The sequence below is a fragment of the Sus scrofa genome, chromosome 12 (assembly GCF_054392235.1).
Source record: "Sus scrofa isolate SSC_HxYL_T2T_F1_AM1 chromosome 12, Sscrofa_HxYL_maternal_Yorkshire_Landrace_v2.0, whole genome shotgun sequence".
Classification (NCBI taxonomy): domain Eukaryota; kingdom Metazoa; phylum Chordata; class Mammalia; order Artiodactyla; family Suidae; genus Sus; species Sus scrofa.
The window spans coordinates 26,108,292-26,135,219 of record NC_139394.1 but is presented as its reverse complement, the minus strand read 5'-3'; the positions used below and the strand labels follow the sequence as shown (position 1 = coordinate 26,135,219).

General features: G+C 39.7%; 1 protein-coding gene across 9 annotated transcripts in view; it reads left to right on the top strand.

The window, feature by feature from the left end:
• Positions 1-26,928, top strand: part of SPOP (speckle type BTB/POZ protein) — a 68,308-nt gene that overhangs the window by 849 nt on the left and 40,531 nt on the right. For 3 of the 9 annotated variants that reach the window (XM_021067139.2, XM_084984738.1, XM_021067138.2), the window contains exon 2: positions 20,028-20,145. The exons of the other annotated variants lie outside the window; for them this stretch is intronic. The gene's annotated coding sequence lies outside the window, so the exon portion shown is untranslated. The remainder of the gene's footprint in view (positions 1-20,027; positions 20,146-26,928) is intronic. 9 annotated transcript variants of the gene reach the window in all.

Here is a 26,928-nt window from a genome sequence, read left to right as displayed (position 1 = left end):
TGTATATTTAATGCAAACTTCCCCTAAATTTAGGAATCGGTGCCCCAACCCATTCAATTATTCTGGCAGGGGATTTTGGTAGCCTTTCTAAGGAGGACTAGGGTCATTAAAAAGCAAGTAAGAGAGATTTCCTTTTAGTAAAATTATTATCCTTATTGAACTAAGAAAGGTAAAGAGCAAAGAGCATAAGGCTTAAGAGTAGTAACTGTAAATCAAGACATCAGGGTTCTCTCGTCTCCAGCCCTCCTACTTTGTGTGACCTATTTGCCTCTTTTTTGGTAAAAGATCTTAGCGCTTTCGGTTTTGGCTGTACATTATTGATGCCTTGTGAACAGCCCATGAAAATAAAAGCGATCTGAAACGACTGTTGGACAATAACGTAACCCAGTGGAAGTTTTAAATTTAAGAAGCGAGAGGGATGTTTCTTTCACATTTGCAAATACAAAGAGCAATTTTAAAAAAGGAACTTTAAGGTACAATACCGTGATCCAAAACCTGGGTTTTCAATTAGCAGATTATACATGGTCCCATAATTTACTCCTGTGTTGTCACTCTTTTTGGGTAGTTGCTGCTTCTTACCTCTGCCAAGGTGAGGAAGTGATAAACTTACAAGCAAAACGTTTGCTGAATAGCATTGAAATAAATAGCTAAAATATTGCGGGGGGTGCATTTTCTGTGTTTTCCACTTATATTTGCCAACCTTGTCTCCTATCTGGATAACTAGGAATGGGACATAAGTAAGCCTTATTGTTTCTTCTTTTTCCTTTGTGTTCTTTCTTTGGTATTTTTCTCCCAAGCCTCTTTTTTGGAGGGGAGGGGGAGCAGCCGTTCTTATTCTAGGGCGTTATGTTCTTGGGCTTTAAAGTGTGTATGTATTTTTCACTTCCCGGTTTAACTCTGGCCTTTGCATGGTTCAGCTGTCTTTTGTGCTGTTTTCTGTTGCCATGGTTACAGATGGAGCCTAGAGATGATACAGAGGAAGCACAGGAATTTGGGGGGCATATATCTTCTTGTTTTCTGGGAAAGAGCTGGAGACTCATCTTTTTTTCCCTTGTGTGGAGACTGCAGGGTAGAAGTTATTGTGAGAACTTCACACTTAGGTGGGGGTGATTGATGTCCGTTTGGTACTTGGGACTTCCTCTTTTAGAGCTCTTTAAAGTGGTTCATTTGAGGCTTGGAGGTATTTAATGTTGCCTATGTCCAGACCTCCATCAGGTGGTCTGGTAAAGTCTTGAAGTAAAACTCTGGCGGTAATAAAAGTCCATTTCTCTTCTCAGTAGGCTTCTGTCATCTAGGATGCTTTGTTTTTAGCTAGAAACATTTCATCTGGTTGAATTTACTGAAGTCTCATTTTAAACTTTTATGGTATGAAGATAAGTATTCATTAAATAATTCGAGTTGGTGGAGAGCTATGTTTAAAAAAATAGCTCTTTAAAATGGGTAACACATGTACATCCATATGAAACAAAATTCAAAAGCCACGCAGAGAGAGGGGAAAAATTGTTCTCCTGCTCTCCTCCTTTCATCCATCTAGTGACCTCCCTCAAAGGAAACTTGTTTCCTGTATCTTGTTTACTTTTCCAAAGATAGTGCTTTTACAAGCATATACAACTATACATTCTTTGATGTTTTTGTTTTTATTTGTTGTTACACAAATAGTAGGATTCTATACCCATTATTCCACATTTTGCTTTTTTCATGTAATGTATCTTGCCTATCATTCCGTACAGTACGTAGAGTCCCTCTTCCTTTTTGAAAGATGGCAGTTTTTCCACTGAGTAGGGATACCGTCATTCAGCCGCCTCTTATTGGATACTTAGGTTGTTTCTAGTGCTGCAGTTAGTTCCTCATGTGAACTTTTTTTGTACATGAATATCTGTTGGATAAATTCCTAGTGAAAGGATATATGCACTTTTCTTTTCTTTTTTTTTTTTTTGTCTTTTTGCTATTTCTTGGGCCGCTCCCGAGGCATATGGAGGTTCCCAGGCTAGGGGTCGAAACGGAGCTGTAGCCACCGGCCTACACTGGAGCCACAGCAACGTGGGATCCGAGCCACATCTGCAACCCACACCACAGCTCACAGCAACGCCGGATCCTTAACCCACTGAGCAAGGCCAGGGATCGAACCTGCAACCTCATGGTTCTTAGTCAGATTTGTTAACCACTGTGCCGCAATGGGAACTCCATATATGCACTTTTAATGATAGTAGCTCTTAGTGAATAGTTTTCTGTGGAATTGTACGGATATATATCCCTGCCAACAGTGTATGAATCTGCCTCTTTCCTCTCCAACACTGTGTTACTAAATTTTAAAAATCTTTGTGCATGCTTTTTATCTAAGATTTTAAAGTTCACTATGTAGCTTGTTAAGCTTCATTACACGCAGGAGTTGTGGATGAATGAGTGTTTTGCAGATGTGGGTGGCTATGGGAGATAGTGTTGAAGAGCAGTGTCGGGAATACAAAGTCATATGCCCGGATACCTCGGCAAATCCATTAACAGTGCTAGGAAGACATGTAAAACCTATGTTCTGATTTCTTCCTTTCACTCTTGATGCTCGTGTCTCTCTGTGAAATTCGATAAGCCCTTAAGTGATGTTTGATCATCGTTATCTTCTCTTGATAGCTGCGATTCAGAATTGTTTATACAAGCAAAGTGCCATTCTGTTGAGGAACTGGAAAGCTAACCCAGTTAGTTAAGGTGCTTTGTTTAGTGTCTGCACAGAATATTGCTCCTTGTACTTTTAAAAAGTCTGCTAACTGCAGAATGTGTACTACAGTATGAGCTGTAAGAAAATAGGAAAAAAATACATAAAAATGTCTGTGCCGGAAGGAGCTTACAATCAAAACCAAATCTACTGAATATGTGGACTAATAAGAGAACAATTAGAAAACAGAATGGGAACATTAATACACTGTTATATGCTGAGAGGATTTTGTAAAGAAATGATTAAGGTTTAGAGGAGAGTTCATTGGGAGGCCTTCCTGGAGGAAGTACATTTTGTACATTTTGAGCCCCCCCTTCCAACTGTTTAAGTGAAAAACTTAAACGTACAGAAAAATGAAAGAGTAATAGTACAGTTCTCATCTTTATACCAATTGCTTTATGTGCGTGTATGTACATGTATAATATATGAATGTTTATATTATAGACATCACACCTTATATTTTGAATACTTTAAATACTTGAGATGCACCTTAAAGACATTCTTTTGCTTAATTGTTCTTAGGTTATCACAGCTAAGGCAATGAACATTACTTTCCTAATACCATCTAATATCCAGTTAATGTTCAGATTTTTCCAGTTTTCTCCAAGATAACACTTGCTAGCTATTGATATTTTTTTCTTCAAACATGCCTCATAAAATCTAAAACACTTTATTTAGGAGCCATGCGATACTGCCTTTTCAAAGAGACCGGGCCATTTTTCTTGTAGAATATATCACTTCTGGAATTTTCTCAGTGTTTCCTCACAGTTTCACTAATTTGTTCCTTTATCTGTATTGCTTACAAACTGGCAATGAAGTCAAAAGGCTCAGTTAGATTCAGGTTAAACCCTGTTGGTAATAGTTCTTCATAGGGGTGCTCTGTACCTCCTATCACATCACAGTAAGAGAAACAATGGGAGTTCCTGTCGTGGCATAATGGTTAACGAATCTGACTAGGAACCAAGGGGTCGTGGGTTCGATCCCTGGCCTCGCTCAGTGGGTTAAGGATCCGGTGTGGCTGTGTGGTGTAGGCCGCTGGCTACAGCTCTGATTAGACCTCTAGCCTGGGAGCCTCCATATGCTGAGGGAGTGGCCCTAGAAAAGGTAAAAAGACCAAAAAAAAAAAAAAAAAAAGAGACAGAAACAATGTTATAAAGTCTGACTATTGATGATGATGAAATTGTTCAATCATTTGTTCAAGGGTGGTAAGTAGATCTCTCCATTGTAAAGACTTTTTTCCCCTTTGTAATTAGCAAGGAATCTGTGACATGATGACACTTTGGCACCATACTCTTATACTTCTCCAGCAACCTTTCACCTACTGATGACAATCTTGCCTGAATCAGTTATTTCTTTGGTTATTACAAAAGGGTAATTTTCGAATTCTGCCATTCCTTTTACATTGATTAGCCTTCAGTCTTCTGTAAAGATTTCCTTCATCAGGAGTTCACACTGTGGTGAAGCGGATTAAGATCCAGTGTTGTCTCTGCTTATTCTGTCGCCCCAGTGCAGTGATTTATGGATCTGGTTTTGCCGCAGTTGCGGCTTGAATTAAACCCCTGACCTGGGAACTTTCATATATTGTGGGGGGAAAAAAAAAAAAGATCCTTTATGAGTTACAAATAAATTATAATTTCTTCCTAAAAGTATAGGTCAACTCTTAATTTTCCCTTTAACAATTTTGTAAGGAGTTGGTACAATAATCATCTCTAGGTAGTTCTGGTGGCTCAGCAGGTTAAGGATCTGGCATTGACACTACTATGGCACAGCTTTGATCTCGAGCCCTGGAACTTCTCTGTGCCATGGGCATAGCCCAAGGGGAAAAAAAAAAAAGCCCTCTAATGATAGCAGATTAATTGTTTCTTTTTCTTGCTCTTTTTGTTTAAGTATCATTATAAACTCATGGATTTTAATTTAGTCTATGTTTTACCAACAATTATGGACAAAATTTTTTTTGATGTTCAAAATGCCCTATATTTGGAGTTCCTGTCATGGCTCAGTGGAAACAAATCTGACCAGCATCCATGAGGACACAGGTTTGATCCCTGCACCTCCATCAGTGGGTTAAGGATCCAACGTTGCCATGAGCTGTTGTGTAGGTTGCAGAGGAGGCTCAGATCTGGTGTGGCTGTGACTGTGGCTGTGGCCGGCAGCTGTAGCTCTGGTTCAACCCCTAGCCTGGGAACTTCCATATGCCACACATGTGGCCCTAAAAAGCAAAACAGAAACAAAAACAAAAACCCCAAAATGTCCTGTATTTGGCCCATAGGAGCTCTTTAAGCTTGAAATACGAGTGCCTCTAGTACAAGCAGTCCTTGTATTTCTTTTTTCTTGTCCCAGATGCCCCCTCACCTCTGTAGGTTTATATGTATATTACATTTTCTTCCCCTGCTTTTTTTTTTTGGCTGTGCCCTAGGCATGTGGAAGTTCCCCAGCTCGTGATTGAACCTGCTCCGCAGCAGTGACCACATTGCATCCTTAACCCTCTGTGCCACAAGGGAATCCCACATTTTCTTCCCCTAAATAAATTATGTTGTTCATCTCCCTATGGCGCTGCTGGAACCAGATTCTCAAAACTGAAGGTGCCTTTCTTTTAACACAATGTACCTAGTGTTTGACTCACTTCTGTGCCACTGGCATTGCTGGATTCCGGCTCTTAGACCTCTCAGATTACTTACCTCAAATACACTTTATGAAAGACAGGTAGTATCTCTGAAGAGAACATTGCTTCCCACCCCCACCCTCCCCAACCCCACACCCTTAAGAGGAGTTTAGCTGTAGAAGAGCTGGGGGAATTTCTTGTCTCATGAGCAACCTTGCTTTTTTTTCTGAAATGAAAGGTACAAAATAAGATTTAGAGACTGATAATTTTCTGTAATGTCTTGGAGGTGTGGGGTTTTGATTGTCACGCATCTTCGCGTGTATATGCCCAAGTATGTGTTTGTCGTTTCTCCCTTCTCCTCCTTTATACACATTTTCCCAACACATTTGGAGTGTTATGTAAGATTCTGCTGTAATAGCATGTTTTTTTCATTATCACTGGATTTTCATCATAAAAAAGAGACAGATTGTTCTTAATTAGGGAAAAATTTCAGATAGGCCATGAACTCTAGCTGTCTTAACACAAGGTCTGGAACAGTGCTGAAATTCTGTGAATTTCTATCGTGTACTATAGACTCAGAAATGTTGATGCATCCACAGTGTTTTCTGAAAATCCATTACACTAATGAAGATTAATAGAAGTGAAAGATACAGTGGAGCTGCATTCTAAAGCTGTTTTAGGGACTGCACTAATTCCTGCCTTGGCGGAAAATACTTTATTTTACCACTTAATGGTATTTTGAGCAACTTAACTGATTTCAGGTTACCCACACCTGACACAGTATTCTGATATTGATCTGAAGTTCGTTTTTCTTTTTTTACCATCTCGTCATATTTACTTCCAGATTTTATAAGGCTATTCTCATCCTGGTTTCATAACCATACTGGTTCAATATTAAATTCTGGTTGTGTATTCAGAGAAGCACACCTGTTTCTTGTGTTTGTTTTCAGTCATGGTGAATCACTCTGAAAGGCTCTGCTGACACATTTGCTACAAAGATTCAGTAGATTCTTTTACTTTTGTTTTTGATAAGCTTTCATTATAGGGAAAAAAGATTCTGAAGTTTAGGAGAGACAGTTGGGTCTTCATTCTTATGACTGTGGTCATGTTTTAAGAGAATGGGCAGCAGTTCTAGTTACTCTGTGTGGCAAAGTTGGTTATGCTTTGGGAGAGCTGGATGCAGACCTCAGAATGGGAATTAAACATTCAGACAGTTACCCTTACTTGACTGTGAAGACCTGTTGCTTTCCAAGAAGCTGTTGGCATACATATTCCTGCCATAGCACCAGCTACATCAAAGAAGGGCTTGCAGTAGTTCTCTGAAAGCCTCAAATTCTTCCTATCAGTCTCTTTATCTGTAAGGAAAAAAAAGATGTATAGGTAATCCTTGCTGTCTTTAATTTGAGATTCGCATACTCCTTTTCTTGGTGTTTAGAAACAGGTACTGCTTTCTGTTTCTATAATTTTGACTACTTTAGATACTTCATATGAGTGGAATCAGGTATTATTTGACCTTTTAGATCTGGCTTATTTCATTTAACGTAATGTCCGTGAGGTTCATCCATATTGTAGCATGTGTCAGAATTCCCTTCCTTTCCAAGGCTGGTAATACTCCCTTGTGTGCATGTACTGCATTTTGTGTGGCCAGATATCCACCAGTGGATGCTTGGGTTGCTTCCACATTTGGTTGTTATGAATAATGTTGTGAACATGGGTGGACAAATATCTCTTTGAGACTCTGCTTTTAGTTCTTTTGAATATATACCCAGAAGTGGAATTGCTGAATCATATGGTAATTCTGATTTTACTGTTTTTGAGGAACCTCCATGCTGTTTAATGTAGTGGCTGCACCATCTCACATTCTTACTAACAGTACATAGGGTTCCAGTTTCTCTAGGTCCTTGCCGACACTTGTGATTTTCTGTTGCTTTTTTAAAATTGTAGCCATCCTAGTGGTTATGTAATTTGTTCTTTATTTTACCTTTTATTGAAACTAAGTTTTAAACTTTAACGAAGTAAGATTTATTATTTTTCTCTGTTTGGCTTGTGTTCTTTGTGAGGTAACAGCTACATCCTGTATTTTCTTTTTCTTTCTTCCTTCCTTCCTTCCTTCCTTCCTTTCTCTTTTTCTCTCTCTCCTTCTCTCTTTCTTTCTCTCTCTCTCTCTCTTTCGTCTTTTTAGGGCTAAACCGGAAGCATATGGAGGTTCCGAGGCTAGCGGTCGCATCGGAGCCATAGCTGCCAACCTATGCCACAGCAGCACTGGATCTGAGCCACATCTGCGACCTGTACCATGGCTCGTGGCAATGCCAGATCCTTAACCCACTGAGGGAGGCCAGGGTTCGAACCCACATCCTCATGGATCCTAGTCGGGTTCGTTAATCGCTGAGCCACAAAGATAACTCCCTATATCTGTATTCTTTATAGTCTGTACCATTGGTCTGTTTGTATATCTTGTGCTGGTACTACACTGCCTTAATTATCGTAGTTTTATAATAATTATTCATATCTGGTAGGGCAGGTCTCATTACCTTGTTCTTTTTCTGTTCATCAAGCTCCCTGAAACACCCTGTCGGAATAGTATATTTTAATGAAGCTGTTTGCTGTTTAAATTATGTTGACATGGTATATAATGGCCTTCTTCAAAAGAGAGGGGAAAAAAAAAATCAAGCCTCCCTTATCTTAGCAGCTGGTCATTAAGTTTGTCTCTTATTTTGAATGAGCCTGCAATTTCCATTCAATTTTTAGTTTTGTTAGAGTGATACTCATTTTTATGTAGGAGAACCAATTTGGTGGCTCAGATAAGGACACGAAATAAAACACTTTTGGTGACAGCATTAAGGTTCTATGGTGTTAAGGCTTTCTTGATCATAAGGGAAAAAAAAAAAAGAAGGCTGTTTAAAATAGCTCTTAGAAAAGGTTTGTCAGAAAGGAATTCCTTAAAATAAAAAAAAAAAAAAGAAAAGAAAGGAGTTCCTGTTGTGTTTCAGTAGGTTAAGAACCCGACTGGTATCTGTGAGGATGCAGGTTTGATCCCTGGCCTCGCTCAGTGGGTTATGGATCCCGTGTTGCCGTGAGCAGTGGTGTAGGTCACAGGTAACCGCTTGGATCTAGTGTTGCTGTGGCTGTGGTGTAGGTTGGCAGCTGTAGCTCCAATTCGACCCCTAGCCTGGGAACTTTGATATGCTGCAGGTGCAGCCCCAAAAAGAAAAAGAAAAAAAAAAAAAAAGATTTATCAAAAGGAAATAGCTGTTGTGAATCCAAGGAAAAGCTGAATGACCAGGCTTCAGAAAGGACTGGCACCAAAACAGTTCCAAGAGCTTCAGCAGTTAGAGTTAATGGACTCTAGTGTTCCACTGTAAATAGACCTCAGTATCCATGAGGCTTAATTCAGATTTCCTGAGCAATAGCTGATTTGGTCAGTCTAAGGCTTGATTTCCCCTGGGCCAGATATTTGCCCTAGGTTCCAATCTGGTTGAGGATACAAACAGCAGTTTTGGGGGTGGCTGGAATCAGAGGCAGCTTCTCTTAACCAGTGATTCTTAAACTTTTTGGTCTCAGGACTCATTATACTCTTAAAAATGATAGAGCTCTTCCTTGTGTGGTATATATCCATTGATGGTTACCAAATTAGAAATTAAAACAGAAAACATTTAAAAATACTAGTTACTTAAAAAAAACGATCTTTTTTAATTTGTTTTTTGTTTTGTTTTGTTTTTTAAGGCCGCACCCACGGCTTATGGAGGTTCCCAGGCTAGGGGTCCAAACTGAGCTATAGCTGCCAGCCTATACCACAGCCACAGCAAAGCTAGCTCCGAGCCATGTCAGAGATCTGTACCACAGCTCATGGCAATGCCGGATCTTTAACCCACTGACTAAGGCCAGGGATCGAACCCGCGTCCTCATGGATCCTAGTCGGGTTCATTAACTGCTGAGCTATAAAGGGAACTCCCTAAAAAAAAAAAACAAACAAAAACTATCTTATATTAACATAAATAACACATTTTTATGAAAAATAACTTTTCAAGAAATTAATGAGAAGAGTGGCATTTTTTAGTATTTTTGCAAATCTCTTAACTATCCAGCTTAATAGAAGACAGCTAGAATGTGCTTCTGTATTCAGTCTGTGATAGATTATTTTGATTGAAATATATGAAGAAAATACAGCATCAAAGGACATGTAGTTGGAAAAGAGAGGAGTATTTTCAGACAGTTGTGCCTATTAGTCTCTGATACCACACCAACACGTGACAGTTGGCAGTTTCTTTATAAGTTAGTTTGCAGTGTGGAATCTGAAAACATATTGATGTTCCTGTGACATTAAAATTCATTGCTCTTTCTTGTACTTTGGATCTTTTACTGGTATATGATATTAATATATCATTTATTGGTTGTTTAGAAAATGTTGGTTCATTGAGTTAAGCAGATCCTCCAACTGATACATTTTGTAATGTACTATCAAGGAAGTAAAAGTAGTGTTCCATGAAAAAAGGAGTTAGTTCAGCTCACAGCTCAAATAGGGTCACAAGTGCTTTTTCTGGAGACAACCATTGTACTTGAGTATCCTGTAAAAGTGCTTTTTGTATCCTTCCCAGTTCGTCACACAGAATATTTTAAAAGACCTGTAGAAGAGTTCAGATTTAGTAAAATTAATAATTTTTATTGCTTCATCAAGAACATTCTGAAGTGAAATTGACCTTTATTGATTTATTTAGCTTTTTTGGGGCCGCACCTGCAGGGATCGAATCAGAGCTACAGCTGCTGGCCTGCGCCACAGCCACAGCTACTCGGGATCCGAGGCATGTCTACGACCTACACCACAGCTCCCAGCAATGCCAGATTCCCAACCCACTGAGCGAGGCCAGGGATCGAACCCACCTCCTCATGGATCTAGTCAGATTCATTTCCACTGCACCACAATGGGACTACAAAATTGACTTTTAAAAAAAATCCTTAGTACGTGGTGGTGAAAGACACACGTGACTTAAGTACAGTTTGATCCTGTTACTTTGGTTTATGCTAAGGCATCAACAGTTATACCGGTTTTTCTTTTCTTTTTTTTTTTTTTGTACCACCAGTGCAAATGTCAACACAATGAAAAAGGCAGAAGCTTTCTTAGTATTACGAAATTAGTTTCAACTCAGCAGGCTCATTGAAAGGGATCTCCAGGGATCTGTGAACTACAGTTTGGGAACCACAGCCTTATGAGAAGGTGTGGGTAGGGAAACAGGTATTATTTGAGGTACAAGTGTTTTATGGTAGAATTTTACTGGATTGCTAGCACTGTTACTTAACATCGCTTAACATGATGTAGGAATGAGTGGGATAGGTAAAAGATCATAAAACATTTCCAATTTCTTGTTGGACAAAAATATTTTCCTAATGGGTATTGTTTTCAAACAGCAGAATTTAAGGTATTTGGATTCCAGATAGTCTTTCAAATATGTCATAATCTTAGGGGAACCCATTTTAATATAGCTTATGGAATTTATGTCATCATAGTAGTACATGCAGCTTAACTTTTTTTTTTTTTTCCAAGCAGTTGAATACATTTAAAAATCGGAGCTCCAAAACCTGCATAAAAAGCATAGACGGGAAGGTTAAAGCTAGGAATCTGCTGTTTCAGCTTTACATCTTTCGGTCCTGAAAGAGTCTTGTTAAAGAGAGTACTCCCGGAGTTCCCGTCGTGGCGCAATGGCTAACGAATCCGACTAGGAACCATGAGGTTGCGGGTTCGGTCCCTGCTCTTGCTCAGTGGGTTAACGATCCGGCGTTGCCGTGAGCTGTGGTGTAGGTTGCAGACGCGGCTCGGATCCCGAGTTGCTGTGCCTCTGGCGTAGGCCGGTGGCTGCAGCTCCGATTCAACCCCTAGCCTGGGAACCTCCATATGCTGCGGGAGCGGCCCAAGAAATAGCAACAACAACAACAAAAGACCAAAAAGACAAAAGACAAAAAAAAAAAAAAAAAAAAAAGAGAGTACTCCTCCCCCCCAATTTAAATTTGTTTTATGGCAGAGAAGGGACTAGTGGTGGTAACTGACTTCATTTCAACAAATACCTATTGAGTGACTATAAACAAAAAGTTTGGTAAAAGGTGGGGGAAGGATGGGTGAAATGAGGGGGGATTAAACCGGTATTATTTTGGTGTTTAGAAAAGGAAGAGATCATTCAGTTGGGAAAGTCAGGATGGGAGGACTGTCTCTGTGGAGGTTACCTTTGAACTGGGTTTCTGTGGCATGTGGAAGTTCCTGAGTCAGGGATCAATCCCAGCTGAAGCTCTGGGCTGTGTCTCGGCTGGGGGGTGGCAACACCAGATCCTTAACCTACTGCTCAGGACCAGGGATCGAGCCTGTGCTTCAGCAGTGACCCGAGACGCTGCAGAGACAATGCCAGATCCTGAACCCATTGCGCCACAGCGTGAATTCCTGTGGTTTGTAGGGTAGGTATTTTAAAGGCTGGAAGCTTGATAGGCAGACAGAAGAAGAAGGCGTGCCGTGAGCAAAAAGTAGAAGTGGGGCAGCGCAGCGATAGTATAAGGGTGTGTACTGGGAATAGTGAACAGTGTAGTGTAGCTGAAGAAAAAGACACATGGGATAATGGGAGATAAGACAGGAGAATAAATTGGCCCAGAACATGGAGAGTCTTCTGCCAGGGCAGACAGGGTTTACTGGGGTAAGTGACAGGGAGACTTTGAAAGTTTTCGATTGAAAAAATAACTGTGATCAGAATGTGCTTTCAGAAAATGTATTTGATCTCAGTCATTTATTAATTCATTCATCAGCTGTTTTTAAATAGTTGCTCTGTACCACTGCAGCATGAGGAATGCTGTACGTAATGGCGAACCAAACAGATAATCCCTGTTCTCGTGGAATTTACATTCTAGGAAAGACGCTTCAACAAATAAATGAAATAAAGTTACAGATTACTGTAAATGTTATGAAGGAAAGGAATAAATTACTATTGGGGGTAACGGGGAAATTACATTTCATTGGGGGGTCTGAGAAGGCCTTGCTGAGGAGTTAGATATTCATCGAGTACCTGCCTTGTGCCAGATGATGTCCTAGGTGCGGGGGATATAGTTAAGGAACAAAACAGAAATCCCTGCTCTCAAGAAGTACATATTGAGCCAGTAAACAAGATAAGTAAAGTATATGTTATGTTACACGGTAGAAAGTCCCATGGAGAAAAAGAAAGCTGGAGAAAGCGATGCTGAGTGTTGAGGTGGAGGTGGGTGTTGCAGTTTTAGATAGAATGGCCAGGGACTGTCTCACTAAATCACTACAAAGGTAATATTTGAGTAAATATCTATAGAAGTTCAGTTCCAGAGGACTCATTTTATTTTTGGTACATCTGAAATTGTACAGTAGGGGACTATAAGATAAGGCAGATATGTGGCCCAATTTAAGCAAACTGAATACATTTAAAGTCTCTTTTTACAAGAAATATATGATATTTATATAAGTGAATTATTTAAATAATAAACTTTCTGTAGATCTTTCAAGTAGATCACAAGAAAAGAATTTTTTGGTAACTATGGTGATGTTAATTAAATTTATTGTGGTAATTATATATATATATAAGATCATTGTGTTGTACGCTTAATACTGTGTTATATGTCTCTTTTATCTCAATTTAAAGAATGAACTTCCCGATAACTAAATATTCATTTTATTATGTAGTTTGACAGACACGTTGCAACTTTTGTGGACCTCAGTTTCTTCTGTACAGTCAAAGGGTTTAAGATGGTGCTTGCAGAAGTTCTTTCTGGCACTTGAGATTGTTACATAACCTTTCAAGAACACCTTGATTTTATGAAATAAACTGGCCTGAGTTAGGCTGATACTTGCTTCAGCTTCTTAGGCCCAGTAACACACCCTCATATGTGGGAACAGAAATCCTCAGTTGGATGATTCTCTCTTGTCTTCCCAGGTCTAGATTGATTCGCTTTTGGAAACTGATTTGTTTTCACCTTTTAAGTGACACTTAGAGATTCTCATTTGAAAGAATTTTATGGCTAAGGTAAAGCCTCAAGAGGATGCTGTGAGGTTGTATTATTGTTAATAACAATAGACAGTTGTAAATTACCCATAGGAATTTATCTCGTGCTGGCTTCCTTTTATTTTGAATGCACTCCTTTGATGTCTTTAATATATAGCCAGGCTGTATAAAAACATGTTGGTTTTTTTTTTTTTTTTGCCATTTCTAGGGCCACTCCTGCGGCAAATGGAGGTTCCCAGGCTAGGGGTCTAATTGGAGCTGTAGCCTCTGGCCACAGCCACAGCAACACCAGATCCAAGCTGTGTCTGCAACCTACACCACAGCTCATGGCAACGCTGGATCCTTAACCCACTGAGCAAGGGCAGGGATCGAACCTGCAACCTCATGGTTCCTAGTCAGATTCGTTAACCACTGAGCCACGACGGGAACGCCAGCATTTTGTTATTAATTCAGCCTAGATGCAATTTTGGATATAAATCTACAGGAAAAATGACATAGTACATTCCAAAGTAAAATGTTAAGGATTTCTTTTTTACTCTCTGTTTTTACTCTCCGTTTGATTGATTTCTACCACTTTTCACCTCCCTTAGTATGGCTATGCGAGAACTGACTAGTACTTTTTTAAACTCAGACTTCCTTTTTAAAGTACACAATCATGTTCAAAGCTAATTTGTGGTATACTTTAAATATCTCTCTCCTAGCATCAGATTCTTTTTGTTGAAAGGTACTACCTTTAACCAGTGTTGCCTTTTAGAGGGAACCAAGGTCATAAGGTGACTGACTAGCTCTTCTGACACGTCTTCTTGGGATGCTGTTTACTTGATGGGGCCTTCAAGATTTAGGATCCTTCCCTCAGTTTTGCAAGTAAATTTGTTTCTTCAGTGCACCAGAGTTGATTGGTCTCATGGAAAAGTGGCTAGCCAAACTCACCTTGGGTTAAATCAGAATGCCATTTTATTTTATTATTTATTTATTTGTTTATTGTCTTTTTAGGGCCTCACCCACGGCATATGGAAGTTCCCAGGCTAGGGGTTGAATCAGAGCTACAGCTACCAGCCACAACCCCAGCAACGCCAGATCTGAGCCATGTCTGTGACTTACACCACAGCTCATGGCAACGCCAGATCCCCGACCCACTGAGTGAGGCCAGGGATTGAACCCACATCGTCATGGATACTAGTTGGGTTCCTTACCACTGAGCCATGACAGAAACTCCCAGAATGCCATTTTAATTAAGATACATTGAGGGGCAGTCTTTTCCATGACCCAGAAATATGTGTTTGCTCAATCCATTCCCCTCCTAGTATCAGAATATTAAATAGTAGCTCATGTTTACTGAGCACTTATGTGTCAGGCTCTGCTCTAAGCATTTTACATGAATTTAACTTATTTAATCTTCACGGTAACTTTATAAGGGAGGTATTATTTTCTGTGTTTTGCAGGTAAGAAGTCTGAGGTGCAGGGAGGTTTTTTTAGTAACTTCCCTGAGATCATATAGCTGGTAACTACTGTGTTCTAAGCAAAAGGTCACTTGGTAAGCATGAATCTTAGCAAAGGGAAGTAAAAATCCTTCAGACCATTTTATCTGGATCATGACCTAGTCACGGATTCCTTTTTCAAACATTTATTAAGCAGTTACTATTTGCTGGGTACTGCCTAGACACCAGGCTTATGAAGATGAATATAACACAGTTAAGTGCCCTCATGGGACTCAGTCTAATGGGAAAGACAAATAATTATAACAGCAAGAGATCTACACATTGAGAGTGATGAGGAAGGAAGCATTTAATTTTATTTGGAGAGATGAGAGTTGCTGTTTACAAAGATGTGGGCAAGGCATTCTGGGTAGAGAAAACATAATATGCAAAGATGCTGTGGGCCAAAAACCAGCTTACTCTGCAGAAATGAAACAGGAAAGTATTGCAGTTAAGGTGATATTGCAGTACTCTAATGTCCTGAACTAATTAAGCTGGTTGTTAGTCCTGGGGATCAAGAGAAACAGACAGTTTGGGGGTGTATTTCTGATGATAATTAACCAAATGGGAGGTGGGAGTTGGAGGTGGGGGAAGTGAGGAGAGTGGGAAGTTGACTCTAACTCCTGTGTTTCTACTTGGAGTACTTCAATGAATAGTAGGATCACTGGAAGACAGGTTTTTGGAGGAAGGATGAATTTCCGTTTTGGACCTGCTCAGTTTGAGATACCGACCGGATAGCCATGTGATGTCTCGTTATGAAGTTGGTTTGCAGTACAGAAAAGATAGGCAGACATGTCTATGGTAACTAAAGCCATAGACATTAATGAAACAGGGGTGGTTATTGTGATTTGGATTGGCTAGAAGACAGGAGCGAAAAGAGAGGGGTCAGTATTTCACTTTTCAGTAAAACCTCATTTACTCCTTTTTGTCTGCTTTTGATTTGTTAGAAATCTTGTCCTTTTCCTCCCCTCCCCCTTCTTCCTTCCTTCCTTGGCCGCACCCATGGCATATGGAAGTTCCTGGGCCAGAGATTGAATCCGAGCCGCAACTGCGCCCACTGTGCCAGGCTGGATAGAGAAAACATAATATGCAAAGATCAGCAGTGACCTGGGAGCTGCTACAGAGACAGTGCTGGATCCGTAACCCAGCTGCGCCACAGGAAGAACTCCAGAAATCTTGTCTTTTGAAGTAAATGCTGTAGTAACCCTTGCTTGTGGTTGTCCTAAAAGTCACATAAAAACTGTTTTGTATTTTGATTTTGGTAGTGGTTACATAAGAATTTTGTCAGAAATTTTGTACACAAAAAGATAAATTATACTGTATATAAAAAGTGCCAAAAAAAAAAAAAAAAGCATCCAGAGTTTATTCCAGAGTTCTATGGGTGGGTGCTCTTAAATCCTTTTATCAGGACATGTTTAGAAGTTTCTATAATGCCAGAATCTCATATTAACAGATTTCTCTAAACTTTCTTACCAGTTCTTTGACCAAATAACAAATAAGAAAATGAGTGGTTTCAAATGTATCCATCCTTCTCCTTATTTGGTTGTCACTACCTGAAGATAGAGCAGCAAGAAAGGATTGGAAGAGTCTCGTATTACACTGTCCCAGTCTTTTTTTCCACCAATCAGTTGTGAATGATTTTTCACTATAGATACCTAAAGTATTTTTACAAGTAATTTTTTTTAAATTTCTTTTTGAATGTTTTCATCTCCATCAAGTATGGAAGGAATTGAAATAAAGGTTTTGTAGTTTCATTCGAGAATAAAGAATGAGGTGGAGTTCTCTTGTAATGCTGCAGGTTAAGGAGCTGGTTCTGTCACTGCAGGTTCCATCCCTGACCCCAGAACTTACACGTGCCACAGGCACAGCCAAAAAATAAAAAAAAATAAAAATAAAAAAAATAAAGTCTGAGGATAACAGTATCTTTGAAAGTCAGAGTTTACAGACGTGAAATATTTATAGGAGTGATTGGGTTAATTATATATTATGTGGAAGTCTTTTTTTTTTTGTCTTTTGTTGTTGTTGTTGGTGCTATTTCTTGGGCATATGGAGGTTCCCAGGCTAGGGGTCGAATCGGAGCTGTAGCCACCGGCCTACGCCAGAGCCACAGCAACGCAGGATCCGAGCCGCGTCTGCAACCTACACCACAGCTCACTGCAATGCCGGATCCTTAACCCACTGAGCAAGGCAGGGACCGAACCCGCAACCTCATGGTTCCCAGTCAGATTCGTTAACCACTGCGCCACGACGGGAACTCCTGGAAGTCTTAAAGACATTGAGCATCAGTTTTTGATAATTTGTCATGTAGCAATAGAAAACTAAGACACCTCCCTTCCTCCACTGGACTGTGCCTTGACTACTGCTTATATGGCATATGTGCTTGTTAAAAACGTACACAGTGGGGGGAAAAAACAAACTGCTACTTACTTTTGGAAGTAGTTTGCATTAGATGATCTGATTGGATAAGCTTTTCTGGCAGTAGCCAATAAATATGCACTTTGGTTATCAGACTGTCTATAGCCAATCATGAGCCATTTTCCTATATGTCATAGTGGTTTGCCATTTAACATAGCAACCCAGCTAAATATTGCTTTAGTTTGTTCCTGACAGTATGTGCAAGCTCAGTGTTAAATTGAGTGTCTTTAGATTTGATTTTTGGCTTAGTTTCAAGTTGTCATTTTTCTCTCTTTGATCCATTGCCATTTATTACCAATCTCAAGTCCAAGAAACAAATTCTTGTGTGTCTTGGAAACAGTGGATTGTATTGAAAGGCGTAATTGTTTCATCTTGATCTGAGGCTGCCTCTTATACAATTGTAATATTTGTTTTTCCTGTGGCTTATAATTTTTAATTGAAGCCTGTTAACTTAAAATTTTTATCTAGCAGTCTGTGGAGTTCATTCTGGTAGGTGGGACTTTGAACTCTATTAAGTAGGATTTGCTAGCACCTAGAAGACTTTAATTTTTCTTCAGCTGCAACCAGTCTTAAAGGGAGTACAGGTAAGGGTTTTTTTTTTTTTTTTTTTTTAATTAGTGGCGAAATTTGGGGACCTCCCACGTGTTTTGTTTTGTTTTTGGCTGCACCCGGCAGCATGTGGAAATTCCCAGGCTAGGGATTGAGCCTGAGCCACAGCAGTGACGATGCCGAATCCTTAACTGCCAGGCCACCAGGAAACTCCCCACGTAATTTCTTGAGAATTCATGGGAAAGACCCTTGCAAGTAACCCCTGTGTTAGATTTTGTGTCCCATTTAGTTCAGCTGCCCCTCCCCTTCTTAGTTGATGCCTTGTTGGATACTTGGATTATCTGCTTACTCTGAGCCCAGTGTCTGGAGTTGGGCTCCATGGATAATTAGTGGTGTAGTGAGGGCAAGGGCTGAGAAGACTTCCCTCATTTTGAAAGATGCTTCTGGCCCTTAGCAGAGGACTTGCTATGTTTGGTTAGTTTTACGTATAGGTGTATGTAAGTCTGGCCTTGCTATGAGTGCTTCCTATTTTCTTAAGAGACGTAGTATTGGGTGCGGTTGGTTAACTTGGATGATGAAAGAATGTGTTGGGAATAATCTCATAGTGGGTGTTCCTAAATTTGTTTTCCCACTTTTCTTATAAAATTAGAGGGAGCTTCTGCTGAAGACAAACATATTGCATTAGATACACATTGTTTTCCTGGTTCTAAAAGTAAAAATTTTCCCCCACATTTCAGTGTAAAACCAAAGTTGTCCCCCTCCCCATGAGAGGGCATACTACAACTGAAGATGTAATAAACATTGAAATAGCAAATTGTAGAAAAGTAAAGTGAGAACTTTTGTATATATTTATTTTGTTTTTAGAAACTCATGTGTTCCCCCCTGGAGCTGCCTGATGTATACACTCCTAGAGTTGCCCGGTGTTTACATGGTTCTTTGCAGATTCCTTCTACTAAATCATCAAGATGAGAAAACTTAAGATTTAGGGACGTATCTACAAAGCCTACACTAGAATTCAGGTTCCAAGGACAGCAAAAACTTATGACTATATTGACTTGTTCTGTTCTTTATTCTAACAGCTTATTTAACTGATGTCCAGTTAAAAAAGTAAACTCATTAATTTGATTAACAGTTACTTATTGAGTATCTACTCCATGCTAGACATTATACCAATTATTTAATAAAAACACTTGTAAAGTACACCAAGAGTTGCTTCCTATGTGCTCTGTTAACACTTTCATCAACTCAGATCATCCACTGTCCCATTTAATTTGGGCAAAAATAGCTGAATTAATAGGGATCCTTTGCCAGTGACTAAGTTGATTTTTCAGTGTACCAACAACAACCACCTCTGGGTGAAAATGGCCAGATTATATATAGAGGAATTTAGCCATATGTGCTCTTGAATCCATCTCCTGATCTAAGACAGAACTAGGTCTTCTTGGGATTCATAGATTCAGCAGTATTAGTCTACTTTCACCTGTTCTTTGTGTGTCCTGCTACTCAAAGGTGTGGGAGAACCGAGCCGTCAGTCAGTGGGGAGTACATTATGGTTCTTTGGTACATTATGTTGAGCAGTGTGGCATTATCTGTCCAAATAAACAATGCTCAGATGCTTGGGCTTGCTGGTACTCATGCTCAGGTACACCTGTTTGCTATGTTGTTTGCAATAGCAGAAACCTGGAAGCCACACATCAGGGTACAATGCAACCTTTAGAAAGGATAAGGTATGTGTGGGCCTCCAGGGTAGATGAATATGTGTTGTATGTGTGTGTTTTCTGGTACACGCCTTTCTTGGTTTTGTGTGTGTGTATGTGCGTTTGCTTGTTTCTGAGGATACAAAAGAAAACGGCGGTTGTCTTTATACAAGGAAGAGGGATTTGGGTGTTTGGAAAGTAGCCTTTACTTTTCAATTATATTGCTTTTAGTTTTTAACTGATGTCCATTTCCCATTGTGAAGAATTGATTTTTGAAGACCCAATGAAATGTTGACCTTTGTAAGACAGACCTTAATGTTTGGGTGTTTGGAAGGTAGCCTTGCTTTTAGTTTTTAAAAAGCATGTGTGAAGAGAGGCAGATATAATGTGAACTGTCTTTCCAAAGGGTCATAGAACTTTAGCTCTGGGCAGGACCTTAGAGGTCCTTAGGCAGCTGCCCCCAATTTAAATATGAGAAAACTTAAGATTTAGGGACGTATCTACAAAGCCTACACTAGAATTCAGGTCCCGAGGACAGCAAAAACTTATGACTATATTGACTTGTTCTGTTCTTTATTCTAACAGCTTATTTAACTGATGTCCATTTCCCATTGTGAAGAATTGATTTTTGAAGACCCAGTGAAATGTTGACCTTTGTAAGACAGACCTTAATGTAACTACCTCTAGTAATAAAGGTAAAGAGGTAGGTAGTCTTCGCCACATTTTGTAACTTTGGAGACCCAGTTCCTTAAAAATGAATTTATGAGTTCTGTAAGTTTTTAATATTTGAATTGAATCCACATCTAGTGTTCAAAGCTTCCCCTTTTGATTTGAATACCAGCTGACTCTTCTCGCTATTTCAAACTGTCTTTACTGAGTTTTTGTTCCATCTCGTCTCCAGGGGTGAATAGATGGAGAAGTAACTTTGTGACTTCTAAATGGCTGTTGCTATTTTAAGACCAAGTAAACTGTAGAAGATGGTAGGGAAATTGTTTAAAGGAGGAATTTTTTTTTTTTAATATATTGAGAGTTTTTTCTTGAAAATATGAACAGTTTGTCTGTAAGTTGAATCTTTTCTGGCTCTTCAAGGTCAGAAGCATTTTCTCTTAATTCAAGCCAAACAGAGAAATTGGTAGTGGTGAAGGCTGGTAGGTAGTTCAACAGGGGACTGGACCTCCAAACCGTGGTCAATGAATTTTTTTTTATGGTTATTGACTTTATGGCTAGAGCAATGGGAGCACATATTTCTTAAGGCTGAGTATTGGACTTAGGATAAAAATCTGTCTGTGCGGTGACCCCACTAGTTGTATAGGTGAGGAAAACTTATTTTCCGTAATTTAAATAATCCATAGGCCTCTCCCAAAATGGGCACTCTATTTGATCATAAATTGATTTGGCTGATAAGACGACTGACCCTGTGTCAAAGGAAAGGCTTTTCAGGAAGTAAAGGAGCCTTTTTACATCTTACGGATAGAATCAAATCATACCAGTGCAGTTTTAATCAGTTAAAGTTTGGTTAAATTGGAAGGAAGAAAAGGGTGTAGAGAGACCATAACAAATAGAGTTGCACATTTGTCTTTGTAACCTCACATCCTTAGGGAGGACTCCAGTTTCTGTAGCCGCTTTAATTCTGTTGTGAATGGAGACTGAGCAATGGAATCGGGTAGCCTGACAGTTGACTTAATTTGAGCCATCACATTAGGTAAGACTGGAAAGCTAGATTGGGAGATGTCAGGGTTGCATATGTTTTCTTATTTGTTTCTAATATTCTTTCTCTGATAATGGAGAGAATTTTGTGGGTCCATTTGGGTAACTATAGTGCCTCATCAAGGTCTTTTTTGCATTCTGAATCATTACTGAACTCAGTGTCCTTAATTACCATTTGATTATTTTTCACCAATGCATAATCTTCTGTTTTCCCACATTAAAATTCTTGAGCCCAACATCTGCTTTTTCCAACATAATTATAGGGAGGTAGTGTAATAACCTGGCTTCTGGTTTCTGCTCCGCTCCTGGCCTCCTGTGTGTCGGGGGCGGGGGTTCAGTTTCTTCTTCTGTAAAACAGTCATTTTGGAGTTCCCATTGTGGCTCAGCAGGTTAATGATCCGACGTTGTCTCTGTGAGGACGAAGGTTTCATGCCTTGCCTTGCTTAGCGCATTCACAATCAGCTGCAGCTCCAATTTGACCCCTAGTCCAGGAAGTTCCATATGGCACAGGTGCGGCTGTAAAACAAAACAAAACAAAAAACCCAGTCATTTTCCTGGATGTTCATTAAGTCCTTTTACATCTCTAGACTCTTTTGCTAATTCTTTTATTCACTAGATGTTTATGAAGCATCTTCTGTGTGCCAGGCACAAGACAGGATGCTTTGGGTACAAGTCCCTTGCCCTCAAAGAATATTCAGGCTAATAGCAAAGAATTCCCTTCACTTTACTCAGATCACCTCCGTCGTTTACTCTTGGAGAATTGAGTAGTAGTGGCAAGTTGTCTTGATTTTCACTATCCCCCAGAAGGCATTTGTTACAATTTTTTATATTATTTAAATTTCTGTCTCCCAAAATGCTTTTATGTCTTTTATTTTTCTATCTGTAAGCCAGCTTTCCATCTCAGCAAACAAATCTCAGCTCCCCAGTTCCATTATGATAAGTTGGTTTCTTTAATTGATAGAAAATAAATTATATACTACTGAATAAGGCTTAGTGGTCAAAAAAGCTAGTAATTTCTTTAAGCAAAACAGCGTCTACGGCCTTGATATAACTTTTAAAAAGAGAAGCCTAATTGGAAACAGTAAGAAAGCTGTCAGAGATGAAGAATGGCTTCGTCAAAGATTTTTACACCCAAAGGAAAAAAGAAAGTTTAATAGAGTTTCTGTTGGATGCAAAAAAAAAAAAAAAAAAAAAGCCAAGGAGCTGCTTCTGACTTTGAAGTGGGTGTTATCTCAGCAGAGCCCCTACTGTCTAGGGTCTGGTTTTCAGATTTGCTGGACCAGAATGTCAGTATTATAAGTACACTCAGAAGATGATCAGGCTACATAAACTGAAGACAGTGTAGAGGATTAATTCACAGAAAACAAATTCATGGATGGGTAGGGATGGGGCTACTCATTTTGACTGTGGTCTCAGAAAGACTTTTTTTTTTTTAAGAGGTGACTTGTGAGCTAAAAACGTAAATAACAAGAAGCAAGCAATGTGAATATCTAGGAGAAGGGTCTTCCAGGCTGAGGGAAAGACCGTGCAAAGGCCCTGAGACAAAACAGGCTTGGCTTATTTAGAGAGAGGAGGCCAGTGTGTTTTGGAGTGAGGTTAGTAATGTGCGCCAGGGGTAGGTGATGAATTGGGGATAATGGGCCAGCTTTTTATAGGACCCTACAGGGTCAGGTAAAGGACTGATTTTTATTCTAATGTGGTTAAGTAGAAGAGTGACATGGTCTGATTTACTTGATCAGAGTTCATTGTAGCTGCTATGTGGTGAATAGGTTGTGCCACGAGGAAGCTGGGAGATCAGTTAGAAACCACTTACCACTGGTTCAGGCAGGAGAAAACTGTAGAGAAATGGATTAATGTAGGATAGATTCGGAAGCAGGATAGCTGACAGGACTTGCTGATGGTCGGGATATGAAAACAGGGGTTTGGGCTAGAGCAACTGGTTAGAAGTTGGTGCCATTTAGGATTGTAGGCGTGCGAAACTTCTCAAATGAATATAATTAAGGAATGATTGAAATGGCACTTTTTAATTCGGTAAACTTGCAGCAAAGGAGAGAGAGATCTCCTGGGAGAAAAGACACTGGTTTCTGTGAACTCAGACTAGAAAATTACTCTGGCATGTTAGAACAATACACATTTTATTTAAAAAAAAATTGATGAAGATTAGGTGCTAAAATATGGAAAGTCATTTAAAAAGCATTGGGACATATGATTTGTTCCGAGGGTCCATTCTTAAAAGTAGGCATGAGCCTATCAACAGTTTGCCCAGGTCTCATTAATGATGGAGCTCAGAATTTGTTAGAACAAGAGAGCCTAAGTTTTCAGCAGGGTTCCCACTTAAAAATGAAATCAGAATTGAAAGGTAGGGTATATAGATATAACTTCTATCAGATATTTTTCCAGTTCCTCCGTGTTGAATAAAAGATCGCATCTGACAGGAATAAAAGTGCTGGGTTAGAAGTTGAAAGACTTGAGTTTTGAACTCGGTACCCTTAACAGCCATGAGACCATGCTAGATTGTAACCTCTGAGCTTCTGTTTCCTTATTTGCAAAAATACATGCCTCACAGAGCTGTTAAAAAATCCCAAATAAGATCATGAATGTCAGAGTACTTTGAAGACTATGCGGCACCGGATACTGCTTGTGAGGGAATGGTCATATAGCGTAAAAGCATTTACCACAGAAGGACCGTAGAAGTCCTTTTAAAAAAGACAAGGAGGAGTTCCTGTCATGGCGCAGTGGTTAACAAATCCGACTGGGAACCATGAGGTTGCGGGTTCGATCACTGGCCTTGCTCAGTGGGTTCAGGATCTGGTGTTGCCATGAGCTGTGGTGTAGGTCGCAGACATGGCTCGGATCTGGCGTTGCTGTGGCCGGTGACTACAGCTCCTATTGGACCCCTAGCCTGGGAACCTGCATATGCCACGGGAGCAGCCCTAGAAAAGGCAAAAAAAAAAAAAAAAAAAAGACAAGGAGGCGGGATAGGGGCATGGGAGTGCTCTGGTTCTATCTCTACTGTGAATCTTGAGATTACGGTTTCCATTAGGCTCTGCTATACACACCTATTCTAGGTGCCTTTAATTCTTAACCATGGTGACTTGTGAAACAGAGGACCCTAGATAAATTTAAATGCCATAAGGATGAAAAAAAATGTGCAAGGAAGTTTGGTTTTGCCCTCCTAGTTTGTAGTTAGAACTTTATTCCTAGCCACAGTGCCAAAATGAAAGGCAGCAAAATATGGTTAGTATTTTTTACTTGAGCTTTTTCAAGCCTTTATTTCCTATTTGGGCTGTGGAGTAGAATTTTGTTTGGTTTACTCCGAGTAGCTTTTCCTTAAGAAGGAGAAAGTATAAACACGCCAGAGGCTTGCTAGCAATCGAAAGTAACTGTTGGTCAGCAAGAGAATGAAAGGAAAAACACAGGTTGGAGATGGAAAAAGTAAAGCAAGAACAAGGAAAAACATTTGAAAGAGGAGAGGAAGTATTTAAATAATTTCTAAGTCTCAAGTTTTAAAAAATCTTTGCAGGTAAATATAATTTGAGATGATTTAAAAGAGGGAGTGGTCTTAGAGGGGAGTGAGTAAAATTAGGGAAAGAGAGAGGACGGGTTTTCAGGAGGTGGGTGATGTGGATTGAACCCCTGCCACAGCAGTAACCCAAGCCGTAGGGGTGACAATGCTTAGTCCTTAACTACTAGGCCACCAGTGAACTCCTCTACTGTGTATTGAAAATATTGCTCTGATGTCAATTTTTTTTTTGTCTTTTTGCTATTTCTTTGGGCCGCTCCCGCGGCATATGGAGGTTCCCAGGCTAGAAGTCGAATCGGAGCTGTAGCCACCAGCGCCACCGGCCTACACCAGAGCCACAGCAACTCGGGATCCGAGCCGCGTCGGCAACCTACACCACAGTTCACGGCAACGCCGGATCGTTAACCCACTGAGCAAGGGCAGGGACTGAACCGGCAACCTCATGGTTCCTAGTCAGATTCGTTAACCACTGCACTGCGACGGGAACTCCCTCTGATGTCAATTTTTTAAGGCTCTTCTAATCTGCTTTCTGAATTCGTTGTTTTTGAAACATTTTAAAAGTCATAAAAAGAGGATTGTGACACCTTCAGATGAAGTCCTCTTCATTCACTTTCTCAGTTCTTGTTTCCATCTTGCTCCACAGAGACAACTTGTTACCATGAATTTAGTGCGTATCCAATGCAGAATGTGTGAATTCCGTGGTAGTCATCGTTTTCATTTATTCTTATTTTTCAAGATTTATACATCTGGATACACAGATCTAAGCCCCTGATTTTAGAGGTTTTATTTTTATTTTATTTATTTATTTTGGCCGCCCCACAGCACGTGGAGTTCCCTGGCCAGGGATCAGATCTGAGCCTCAGACATGACCTAAGCCGCAGCTATGGCAACACTCTACCCTTAACCCACTGTGCCAGGCCAGGGATCGAACCTGTGTCCCAGTGCTCCCAAGACACCTCCGATCCTCTCGCGCCACAGCGGGAACTCCTTAGCTGCTTTATTTTGTATTCCTCTGTATAAATATTTCAGAGTTTTCCCAAACCCCTTTGGTGGAAATTTTAATTGTTTACGGGTTTTTTTTTTGGCCATTACTGATAAAACTTCAATGACCCACCACCTCGTATGTATCCTCTGTGGTTTTCTCCTCCTCTTTCTTCCTTGTGATTGCTTTGGTGATATGATTGTCTTAAATAGCGTATTTGAATTCTGCCATTTGGTTCACCACTTAGGTATTCACAATCATCATTCGAGGGCGAGGGAGGGATGAGGAAACCCTTCCATAATTTGAAATGCCCACTTTTCTTTTACTAAGGCCAGAGGCTCTGAAATTTTCTTTTCCTATGTGTTCTTTTTGGACTCTGATAAATTTGGCAACTTTTGCATTTACTGTTTTGTATTTTTATTGTCTCATATCCAGTAGCTGGTTTTCATAAGCATCAGTAACTTTTCATAAGCATCAGTAACCTTTTCCCTTTCTCCATTATAGGTTTTTAACTTCTAGAATACTTCCCACCTATTAAAAGTAGGACTAGTATGTAGTGATCTCCAATCCAGTTCATGTAATTCTTGTATTGTCTTAGAAATTCAGCATGCTCCAAACATAGCTGATATTTACCAAAGAGTTTCTTGGAGCCTTTTTAGCCAAATTAAACATTTTAAAAGTGTAAACCTTTACCGTAGGTTAGAACCCTTACATGTAAATTTTGTTCAGGCACCCTACATTTCAGTGACCAATGGTTTTCATTTATATATATATTTTTTTCTGGAGTCTTTATTATACTTTAGTCATTATTGTGAGATTGAATGTGTTTTTAAGTTTCTTGCCCCTCCCCGCCATCAAAGGTGGATCCTATTCAGAGCTTTGAGCGCTTGGAAGGCTGAAGTGTTACAGATGAAAACTGCTACGAATACGGTCTGCCTGCTGAAGTGTTCCTTTCTTGAGCTTATCAACTGTTTCGAAGAAAGTATGTGTTAGGTATTTTTAAAAACGATTGATAGGCCTTAAAATGGAAATCTTAGTAATATACAGTGTACTGTAGAGCTGTAGAATATCAGATGCCTGTGTATCTTTATCACATCAGTCCCACCTTTTATGCTGCAAGAAACATGTTCCTATTTTAAAACTTTCTTTAGAATAAAAGTATGTTCTTACATGGAACACTAACACCATGGGGTTTTGTTTTCCCTTCCACTCTGGAAATTATATGATAAAAAGTTTTAGTTCCTAAGTAAAAATACTCTTTTCTTCTAACTGTG